The sequence below is a fragment of the Ixodes scapularis genome, unplaced genomic scaffold (assembly GCF_016920785.2).
Source record: "Ixodes scapularis isolate PalLabHiFi unplaced genomic scaffold, ASM1692078v2 PGA_scaffold3__209_contigs__length_174095766, whole genome shotgun sequence".
In the NCBI taxonomy this organism is placed as follows: domain Eukaryota; kingdom Metazoa; phylum Arthropoda; class Arachnida; order Ixodida; family Ixodidae; genus Ixodes; species Ixodes scapularis.
This window is the reverse complement of record NW_024609868.1, coordinates 141,316,635-141,327,444: the sequence shown is the minus strand read 5'-3', so window position 1 is coordinate 141,327,444 and position 10,810 is coordinate 141,316,635. Positions and strand designations below refer to the sequence as shown.

At 49.7% G+C, this 10,810-nt stretch overlaps 1 pseudogene; it reads left to right on the top strand.

Moving 5' to 3' along the window:
• Nucleotides 1–2,504: 2,504 nt before the first annotated feature.
• Nucleotides 2,505–7,290, top strand: LOC121048695 (annotated as a pseudogene).
• Nucleotides 7,291–10,810: the final 3,520 nt, after the last annotated feature.

Below are 10,810 nucleotides of genomic sequence, written 5' to 3'. Positions count from 1 at the left end.
GCGTCATCGTCGAGCCTGTCGTGCCCCTCATCAGCGAGTCTTGGTTTGTGTCGACATCGGTGTCGTCCCATCACGTGGTTCGCCTGAAAGCTACAAGAGCGCCAGCGACACCGCACTCTCTCAGTGGGCTTGGCGGCAGCACAACCGGCAGCATGCTCAGCAACCCATTTTGTTTCCTGGTACAGGTCGTATCAGTTCTACTCGGACACCAAACGGCATCGTATGGCTGCTTTCAAGCGACAAGTCCCGATAGGAACGACGGGCTTGGCTCCGAATCTTCTGCTCTGGGCGATCGCTGCGTCATCGTCGAGCCTGTCGTGCCCCTCATCAGCGAGTCTTGGTTTGTGTCGACATCGGTGACGTCCCATCACGTGGTTCACCTGAAAGCTACAAGAGCGCCAGCGACACCGGACTCTCTCAGTGGGCTTGGCGGCAGCACAACCGGCAGCATGCTCAGCAACCCATTTTGTTTCCTGGTACAGGTCGTATCAGTTCTACTCGGATACCAAACGGCATCGTATGGCTGCTTTCAAGCGACAAGTCCCGATAGGAATGACGGGCTTGGCTCCGAATCTTCTGCTCTGGGCGATCGCTGCGTCATCGTCGAGCCTGTCGTGCCCCTCATCAGCGAGTCTTGGTTTGTGTCGACATCGGTGTCGTCCCATCACGTGGTTCGCCTGAAAGCTACAAGAGCGCCAGCGACACCGCACTCTCTCAGTGGGCTTGGCGGCAGCACAACCGGCAGCATGCTCAGCAACCCATTTTGTTTCCTGGTACAGGTCGTATCAGTTCTACTCGGATACCAAACGGGATCGTATGGCTGCTTTCAAGCGACAAGTCCCGATAGGAACGACGGGCTTGGCTCCGAATCTTCTGCTCTGGGCGATCGCTGCGTCATCGTCGAGCCTGTCGTGCCCCTCATCAGCGAGTCTTGGTTTGTGTCGACATCGGTGTCGTCCCATCACGTGGTTCGCCTGAAAGCTACAAGAGCGCCAGCGACACCGCACTCTCTCAGTGGGCTTGGCGGCAGCACAACCGGCAGCATGCCCAGCAACCCATTTTGTTTCCTGGTACAGGTCGTATCAGTTCTACTCGGATACCAAACGGCATCGTATGGCTGCTTTCAAGCGACAAGTCCCGATAGGAATGACGGGCTTGGCTCCGAATCTTCTGCTCTGGGCGATCGCTGCGTCATCGTCGAGCCTGTCGTGCCCCTCATCAGCGAGTCTTCGTTTGTGTCGACATCGGTGACGTCCCATCACGTGGTTCGCCTGAAAGCTACAAGAGCGCCAGCGACACCGCACTCTCTCAGTGGGCTTGGCGGCAGCACAACCGGCAGCATGCTCAGCAACCCATTTTGTTTCCTGGTACAGGTCGTATCAGTTCTACTCGGATACCAAACGGCATCGTATGGCTGCTTTCAAGCGACAAGTCCCGATAGGAACGACGGGCTTGGCTCCGAATCTTCTGCTCTGGGCGATCGCTGCGTCATCGTCGAGCCTGTCGTGCCCCTCATCAGCGAGTCTTGGTTTGTGTCGACATCGGTGTCGTCCCATCACGTGGTTCGCCTGAAAGCTACAAGAGCGCCAGCGACACCGCACTCTCTCAGTGGGCTTGGCGGCAGCACAACCGGCAGCATGCTCAGCAACCCATTTTGTTTCCTGGTACAGGTCGTATCAGTTCTACTCGGATACCAAACGGCATCGTATGGCTGCTTTCAAGCGACAAGTCCCGATAGGAACGACGGGCTTGGCTCTGAATCTTCTGCTCTGGGCGATCGCTGCGTCATCGTCGAGCCTGTCGTGCCCCTCATCAGCGAGTCTTGGTTTGTGTCGACATCGGTGACGTCCCATCACGTGGTTCGCCTGAAAGCTACAAGAGCGCCAGCGACACCGCACTCTCTCAGTGGGCTTGGCGGCAGCACAACCGGCAGCATGCTCAGCAACCCATTTTGTTTCCTGGTACAGGTCGTGTCAGTTCTACTCGGATACCAAACGGCATCGTATGGCTGCTTTCAAGCGACAAGTCCCGACAGGAATGACGGGCTTGGCTCCGAATCTTCTGCTCTGGGCGATCGCTGCGTCATCGTCGAGCCTGTCGTGCCCCTCATCAGCGAGTCTTCGTTTGTGTCGACATCGGTGACGTCCCATCACGTGGTTCGCCTGAAAGCTACAAGAGCGCCAGCGACACCGCACTCTCTCAGTGGGCTTGGCGGCAGCACAACCGGCAGCATGCTCAGCAACCCATTTTGTTTCCTGGTACAGGTCGTATCAGTTCTACTCGGATACCAAACGGCATCGTATGGCTGCTTTCAAGCGACAAGTCCCGATAGGAACGACGGGCTTGGCTCCGGATCTTCTGCTCTGGGCGATCGCTGCGTCATCGTCGAGCCTGTCGTGCCCCTCATCAGCGAGTCTTGGTTTTTGTCGACATCGGTGACGTCCCATCACGTGGTTCACCTGAAAGCTACAAGAGCGCCAGCGACACCGGACTCTCTTAGTGGGCTTGGCAGCAGCACAACCGGCAGCATGCTCAGCAACCCATTTTGTTTCCTGGTACAGGTCGTATCAGTTCTACTCGGATACCAAACGGCATCGTATGGCTGCTTTCAAGCGACAAATCCCGATAGGAACGACGGGCTTGGCTCCGAATCTTCTGCTCTGGGCGATCGCTGCGTCATCGTCGAGCCTGTCGTGCCCCTCATCAGCGAGTCTTCGTTTGTGTCGACATCGGTGACGTCCCATCACGTGGTTCGCCTGAAAGCTACAAGAGCGCCAGCGACACCGGACTCTCTCAGTGGGCTTGGCGGCAGCACAACCGGCAGCATGCTCAGCAACCCATTTTGTTTCCTGGTGCAGGTCGTATCAGTTCTACTCGGACACCAAACGGCATCGTATGGCTGCTTTCAAGCGACAAGTCCCGGTAGGAACGACGGGCTTGGCTCCGAATCTTCTGCTCTGGGCGATCGCTGCGTCATCGTCGAGCCTGTCGTGCCCCTCATCAGCGAGTCTTCGTTTGTGTCGACATCGGTGACGTCCCATCACGTGGTTCGCCTGAAAGCTACAAGAGCGCCCGCGACACCGGACTCTCTCAGTGGGCTTGGCGGCAGCACAACCGGCAGCATGCTCAGCAACCCATTTTGTTTCCTGGTACAGGTCGTATCAGTTCTACTCGGACACCAAACGGCATCGTATGGCTGCTTTCAAGCGACAAGTCCCGATAGGAACGACGGGCTTCGCTCCGAATGTTCTGCTCTGGGCGATCGCTGCGTCATCGTCGAGCCTGTCGTGCCCCTCATCAGCGAGTCTTGGTTTTTGTCGACATCGCTGACGTCCCATCACGTGGTTCACCTGAAAGCTACAAGAGCGCCAGCGACACCGGACTCTCTTAGTGGGCTTGGCGGCAGCACAACCGGCAGCATGCTCAGCAACCCATTTTGTTTCCTGGTACAGGTCGTATCAGTTCTACTCGGATACCAAACGGCATCGTATGGCTGCTTTCAAGCGACAAATCCCGATAGGAACGACGGGCTTGGCTCCGAATCTTCTGCTCTGGGCGATCGCTGCGTCATCGTCGAGCCTGTCGTGCCCCTCATCAGCGAGTCTTGGTTTGTGTCGACATCGGTGTCGTCCCATCACGTGGTTCGCCTGAAAGCTACAAGAGCGCCAGCGACACCGGACTCTCTCAGTGGGCTTGGCGGCAGCACAACCGGCAGCATGCTCAGCCCCCCATTTTGTTTCCTGGTACAGGTCGTATCAGTTCTACTCGGACACCAAACGGCATCGTATGGCTGCTTTCAAGCGACAAGTCCCGATAGGAACGACGGGCTTCGCTCCGAATCTTCTGCTCTGGGCGATCGCTGCGTCATCGTCGAGCCTGTCGTGCCCCTCATCAGCGAGTCTTGGTTTTTGTCGACATCGGTGACGTCCCATCACGTGGTTCACCTGAAAGCTACAAGAGCGCCAGCGACACCGGACTCTCTTAGTGGGCTTGGCAGCAGCACAACCGGCAGCATGCTCAGCAACCCATTTTGTTTCCTGGTACAGGTCGTATCAGTTCTACTCGGATACCAAACGGCATCGTATGGCTGCTTTCAAGCGACAAATCCCGATAGGAACGACGGGCTTGGCTCCGAATCTTCTGCTCTGGGCGATCGCTGCGTCATCGTCGAGCCTGTCGTGCCCCTCATCAGCGAGTCTTCGTTTGTGTCGACATCGGTGACGTCCCATCACGTGGTTGGCCTGAAAGCTACAAGAGCGCCAGCGACACCGGACTCTCTCAGTGGGCTTGGATGCAGCACAACCGGCAGCATGCTCAGCAACCCATTTTGTTTCCTGGTACAGATCGTATCAGTTCTACTCGGATACCAAACGGCATCGTATGTCTGCTTTCAAGCGACAAGTCCCGATAGGAACGACGGGCTTGGCTCCGAATCTTCTGCTCTGGGCGATCGCTGCGTCATCGTCGAGCCTGTCGTGCCCCTCATCAGCGAGTCTTGGTTTGTGTCGACATCGGTTTCGTCCCATCACGTGGTTCGCCTGAAAGCTACAAGAGCGCCAGCGACACCGGACTCTCTCAGTGGGCTTGGCGGCAGCACAACCGGCAGCATGCTCAGGAACCCATTTTGTTTCCTGGTACAGGTCGTATCAGTTCTACTCGGATACCAAACGGCATCGTATGGCTGCTTTCAAGCGACAAGTCCCGATAGGAACGACGGGCTTGGCTCCGAATCTTCTGCTCTGGGCGATCGCTGCGTCTTCGTCGAGCCTGTCGTGCCCCTCATCAGCGAGTCTTCGTTTGTGTCGACATCGGTGACGTCCCATCACGTGGTTCGCCTGAAAGCTACAAGAGCGCCAGCGACACCGGACTCTCTCAGTGGGCTTGGCGGCAGCACAACCGGCAGCATGCTCAGCAACCCATTTTGTTTCCTGGTACAGGTCGTATCAGTTCTACTCGGACACCAAACGGCATCGTATGGCTGCTTTCAAGCGACAAGTCCCGATATAAACGACGGGCTTGGCTCCGAATCTTCTGCTCTGGGCGATCGCTGCGTCATCGTCGAGCCTGTCGTGCCCCTCATCAGCGAGTCTTCGTTTGTGTCGACATCGGTGACGTCCCATCACGTGGTTCGCCTGAAAGCTACAAGAGCGCCAGCGACACCGGACTCTCTCAGTGGGCTTGGCGGCAGCACAACCGGCAGCATGCTCAGCAACCCATTTTGTTTCCTGGTGCAGGTCGTATCAGTTCTACTCGGACACCAAACGGCATCGTATGGCTGCTTTCAAGCGACAAGTCCCGGTAGGAACGACGGGCTTGGCTCCGAATCTTCTGCTCTGGGCGATCGCTGCGTCATCGTCGAGCCTGTCGTGCCCCTCATCAGCGAGTCTTCGTTTGTGTCGACATCGGTGACGTCCCATCACGTGGTTCGCCTGAAAGCTACAAGAGCGCCAGCGACACCGGACTCTCTCAGTGGGCTTGGCGGCAGCACAACCGGCAGCATGCTCAGCAACCCATTTTGTTTCCTGGTACAAGTCGTATCAGTTCTACTCGGACACCAAACGGCATCGTATGGCTGCTTTCAAGCGACAAGCCCCGATATAAACGACGGGCTTGGCTCCGAATCTTCTGCTCTGGGCGATCGCTGCGTCATCGTCGAGCCTGTCGTGCCCCTCATCAGCGAGTCTTCGTTTGTGTCGACATCGGTGACGTCCCATCACGTGGTTCGCCTGAAAGCTACAAGAGCGCCAGCGACACCGGACTCTCTCAGTGGGCTTGGCGGCAGCACAACCGGCAGCATGCTCAGCAACCCATTTTGTTTCCTGGTACAGGTCGTATCAGTTCTACTCGGACACCAAACGGCATCGTATGGCTGCTTTCAAGCGACAAGTCCCGATATAAACGACGGGCTTGGCTCCGAATCTTCTGCTCTGGGCGATCGCTGCGTCATCGTCGAGCCTGTCGTGCCCCTCATCTTCGAGTCTTCGTTTGTGTCGACATCGGTGACGTCCCATCACGTGGTTCACCTGAAAGCTACAAGAGCGCCAGCGACACCGGACTCTCTCAGTGAACTTGGCGGCAGCACAACCGGCAGCATGCTCAGAAACCCATTTTGTTTCCTGGTACAGGTCGTATCAGTTCTACTCGGACACCAAACGGCATCGTATGGCTGCTTTCAAGCGACAAGTCCCGATAGGAACGACGGGCTTGACTCCGAATCTTCTGCTCTGGGCGATCGCTGCGTCATCGTCGAGCCTGTCGTGCCCCTCATCAGCGAGTCTTCGTTTGTGTCGACATCGGATGACGTCCCATCAAGTGGTTCACCTGAAAGCTACAAGAGCGCCAGCGACACCGGACTCTCTCAGTGGGCTTGGCGGCAGCACAACCGGCAGCATGCTCAGCAACCCATTTTGTTTCCTGGTACAGGTTAGTGAATATTTACCTTGTGGTGGTTATCGAAGTGATAACCGTTTTTTAGTGCTGCTGCCTTGCCAACCTGGCCAACTTACTGTAAAACGTTTGATAAATTTTGCTACTTCTGTTATTTTTTGGCCGCGAAATTTGTTGGTCTGTGGTGATGTGGAGGCAAATCCAGGGCCCACCGACAGAGAGCTTTTGTTGGAACTTCTTGCCGGCCAGAGCAAGATGAATGATACTGTTCTAAATGTTCTTGCCTCTCAAGATGAAATTAACAAAAAAATGACTGCGTTAACTGAACGAATTGATGGGCTGGAGCGACAGGTAACCGGTTTAAACACGGTGACCAAGGAAATAAGACATGGAAGCAGCAGTATCAGGATTTGACGCACAATTATCTTCACTCAATGCTAAAGTGGATGATTTAGAAAACAGAAGCCGCAGAAATAATTTGATAATTTATGGTATATACGAGTCTAATACTGAGACTGTTGAAGAGCTTGAAGAGAAGGTAAAAAACGAGGTTTTTCTACAAAAACTAGGAATAACAATCACCGGAATTGAGAGATGCCATAGGCTTGGCCGAAAAGTTGAAAACAAGCCCCGTCCAACTATCCTCAAGTTCATCGATTACCGGGAAAAATTAGCAATATTAAGGTCATCTTATAAATTAAAAGGCACTAAGGTATCAATATCTGAGGATTTCTCAATCAGAGTTCGCGAAATTGGAAGCAATTATGGAAAAGTGCGGCTAAAGAGAAAGAAAACGGAGCAAAAGTTGAACTAGTTTATGATAAGCTGAATGTGGACGGTATGCTGTTTGGATGGGATGAAGGGAAGGGTTCACGCTCCAAGATAAGCAAAACAGATAAATGACGGTGTAGAAGTGCTTCTCGGTCATTGCGCTTGTTGAATGTCAATTGTAGAAGCGTCCTTAACAAGGCCACAGAGTTGGAAGGAATTTTGCTCTGTCATGATCCTGATATCGCCGTTCTGACTGGGACTTGGTTAAATGCTACGATATATGACAGTGAATTTGTCCCTGCTGGGCTACAGTGCACTCAGGAAAGACCGTGGTAGTAAGGGTGGTGGTGTCTGTATTCTTTTTAAGAACTTCCTAAATATAGTGAGCATGCCTGAAATACCTGATACCGAATGTATTTTTTGCAAAGCGTACGATGGTAAATGTAAATACATTATTGGGGCATTTTATAGACCCCCTGCATGTTCTACGGCTGTTCTTGATAATTTAGAAATGTATCTTGATACACATGTGAAGCCTGGCGATCGAGTTATTTTGGTAGGAGATTTTAATTTGGCAAACGTTGACTGGTTAAATTTTTCACTGAAACATCAAAATGATAAGTTAGGCGAAGCAATGTTAGACATGGCCTTTAAATTTGACTTACTGCAGGTCGTCGAGGATTTCAGGAGAATCCAAGGAAACTCTGCATCTATAGTTGACCTTGTTTTTTTTAAGCGGTACAATTTCGTCTAAATCTAGATGTGAAGTAATCCCTGGTATTTCTGATCACAAAGCAGTATTGTTAACCTTAGAAGATGTTTCTGTAAATAGAAAAACAAAGTCGAAGTGTTATCCAAATTTTTCTCGTGCAGATGATGTCTCTATTATAGATATGCTTTCATTTAATTTAGACGATTTCGTAAACAGTACTGGTAATGTAAATGATCTTTGGAATTTGTTTAAAGTTATTGTAAGTGAATGTATTGACCGTTTTATGCCAGTAATTGTAAAAAAAGTAGAATGAAAAGAACCCCTGGATTTCTAGAAAGGCCTTACAGTTAAAAAGACAATTGAAACGATTGAAAAAGAAAATGAAAACAAGCGCCGACTCGTGTGGACTGACTGAAAAATTTCTTGATCTTTCTTTGCAACTTAAAACCCAAGTTACAGTTGATAAAAGTCGGTATTTCGGCGAATCTTTGCCAAACTTCATATCTACTTCACCGGAGAAATTTTGGCGATTAATATCTCCACATTCTACAGATTGTGAGGTTTTCGAAATTGGTGGTAGCTTAACCCATGAAGAAAAAATAATTTCAAACGCATTTAATAAACATTTTAAATCGGTATTTACTCAAGACGATGATGTGTTACCAAATTTTGACGCTGACTATCTGCCTATGCCTGATATTGTAATTAGTGAATGTGGTATATTGAATATGCTTTTGAAATTGGGTGTAAAAAAATCCCCTGGGCCTTATGGTATCCCCAACGCATTTTTGTCCAGGTATGCTGAATGGGTCTCAAAATATTTGTTTGTTCTGTTTTCACGATCGCTGTCCGAAGGTCAGGTTCCAGACGACGGGAGAACGGCCAGAGTCAAACCATTTCATAAGAACGGAAACAAGCACTGCATTCAAAATTACCGTCCAATTTCATTGACTTCAACTACCTGTAAACTTCTTGAACATATAATATATAATCATTTATCAAAATTCCTAGACGAACACATCTTGACTAAAAATCGGCATGGATTTCGAAAAGGTTTTTCAACATGTACTCAATTAATTGAAACTGTTCACGATTTCTCGTGGGCAATAAACAATAGAAAACAAATTGATGCTATTTTTATGGATTTTTCGAAGGCATTCGATAAGGTCTCGCACAAAAAGTTACTATACAAATTGAAAAAATATGTAAGAACACACAGTTAGTTAAATGGATTTCAGCATACCTTTCAAATCGTCGACAATTTGTAGTTTATGGTGAATATTGCTCTGAACGACTTTCGGTTGACTCTGGCGTTCCCCAGGGCTCTGTGCTCGGACCTCTCCTTTTCTTGTTGTTTATTAATGATATAGTAAGATGTTCCGGTAAAAATCAGGTTATACGCTGATGATTGTATAATTTACTCAGAAATAGCTAGTACTTCCGACCAGCTATTGTTGAATAGAGCGTTTTGAAAAATCAGGGAATGGTGTACGCAGTGGCAAATGACTGTTAACTTTGAAAAAACTGTATTTATGAGAATTACTCACAAAAGAAATCCTTTGAAATTTGTTTACAATACTAATAATATTCTTCTATCTGAAGTAACACAATATAAATACCTTGGACTATGGATCACTCATAATCTTACTTGGACAAAACAGCTTGATTACGTAACATCAAATGCTCTTCGAAAGTTATTCTTTCTTAGAAGGACTCTAAGACTTTCTACCCCTTCCTTGCGTCTTCTAACATATAAAGCCATAGTCTTGCCAACATTAGATTACGCGGCTATCATTTGGGATCCCTTCACCAAACTAAACATTAACAAGCTGGATCGTGTGCAGAAAAAGGCAGTTCGCTACATTTACTATAGCTTTGGACGTACCTCTATAATCGAACTTTTAACCAGAGCTAACTTAAAGTCATTATCTCTCAGAAATCAGCATTCTCGACTAAAATTTTTGTATCAATTAATAAACGGACATTATAGGATAGATCTGTCCCACTTAATAAACTTCTCATCAGGCTACGCTACTCGACAGAGGCATGTGCTAACAATAACTCCTTTTCGATCGCATAATAATTGCTTCAAGTACTCTTTTTTTCCCGTGAACAGTAACTGATTGGAATAGCCTTTCTGAAAGTGTCGTTATGCAGCCATCATTGTCTTTATTTGAATCCCTTCTAAACTAGTTTTATACCTCTGAAAAATATTTGTTCTTTTGTTTCTGCGACTTGTTTGCTATTTTGTATGCCTGCATGTCTTGTCAATCAAGTGTATACCCACCTTCTAAAATCCCTTTCAGGGATTGCAGTATCAATAAATAAATTAAATAAACAAATAAAGGAGTGAAAACGGCCTCCCTTTTCGGCGTTCCAAAGGATAGAGCCAAAAGAGATCTTTGGGAGAAGAATCTGCAGCGATCGGAAAGCGTCTTGTAGAAACAAGCACTGTCTGCGAGGTGCACTTCGAAACTACGTCCACATCATCGGCGGAAAGGAAGTGAGGATCCTTCGTGGACACCTAGCGCTTACGCCAGACGCGGTACCGACTCTGCTTCCAAGTGTACCCCAGGACCTCAGTGGTGACCCTCCCGCAGGATGACACGAAAGGAAGCGGAAGGCAAGTCCACCAAAGCCCAGCGTTGCAGAGCGTTCGGGGCTCGCTCGGAAAACTGATCCGTTGTCAAAGTGGTGAACAGCAAAGCTCCTGCCGTGATTCCACAAGGCATCGATCGCGACGCACTAGGCTCCCTGAATAGGCCAACTTTCTACTGGGCTGTTCACAAGTTCAGCAACTTCCACGGTGTTGCTTATTTGGAGACTGCTCTTGAGCGGAAGTCTAACAAGATCAGCATCGAAAGCGTGGTGTTCATTTGTTTTGACAACTTACCTGAGGTGGTATGCCAAGTATACCTTCAGGCTCATGTATGCGCTGCA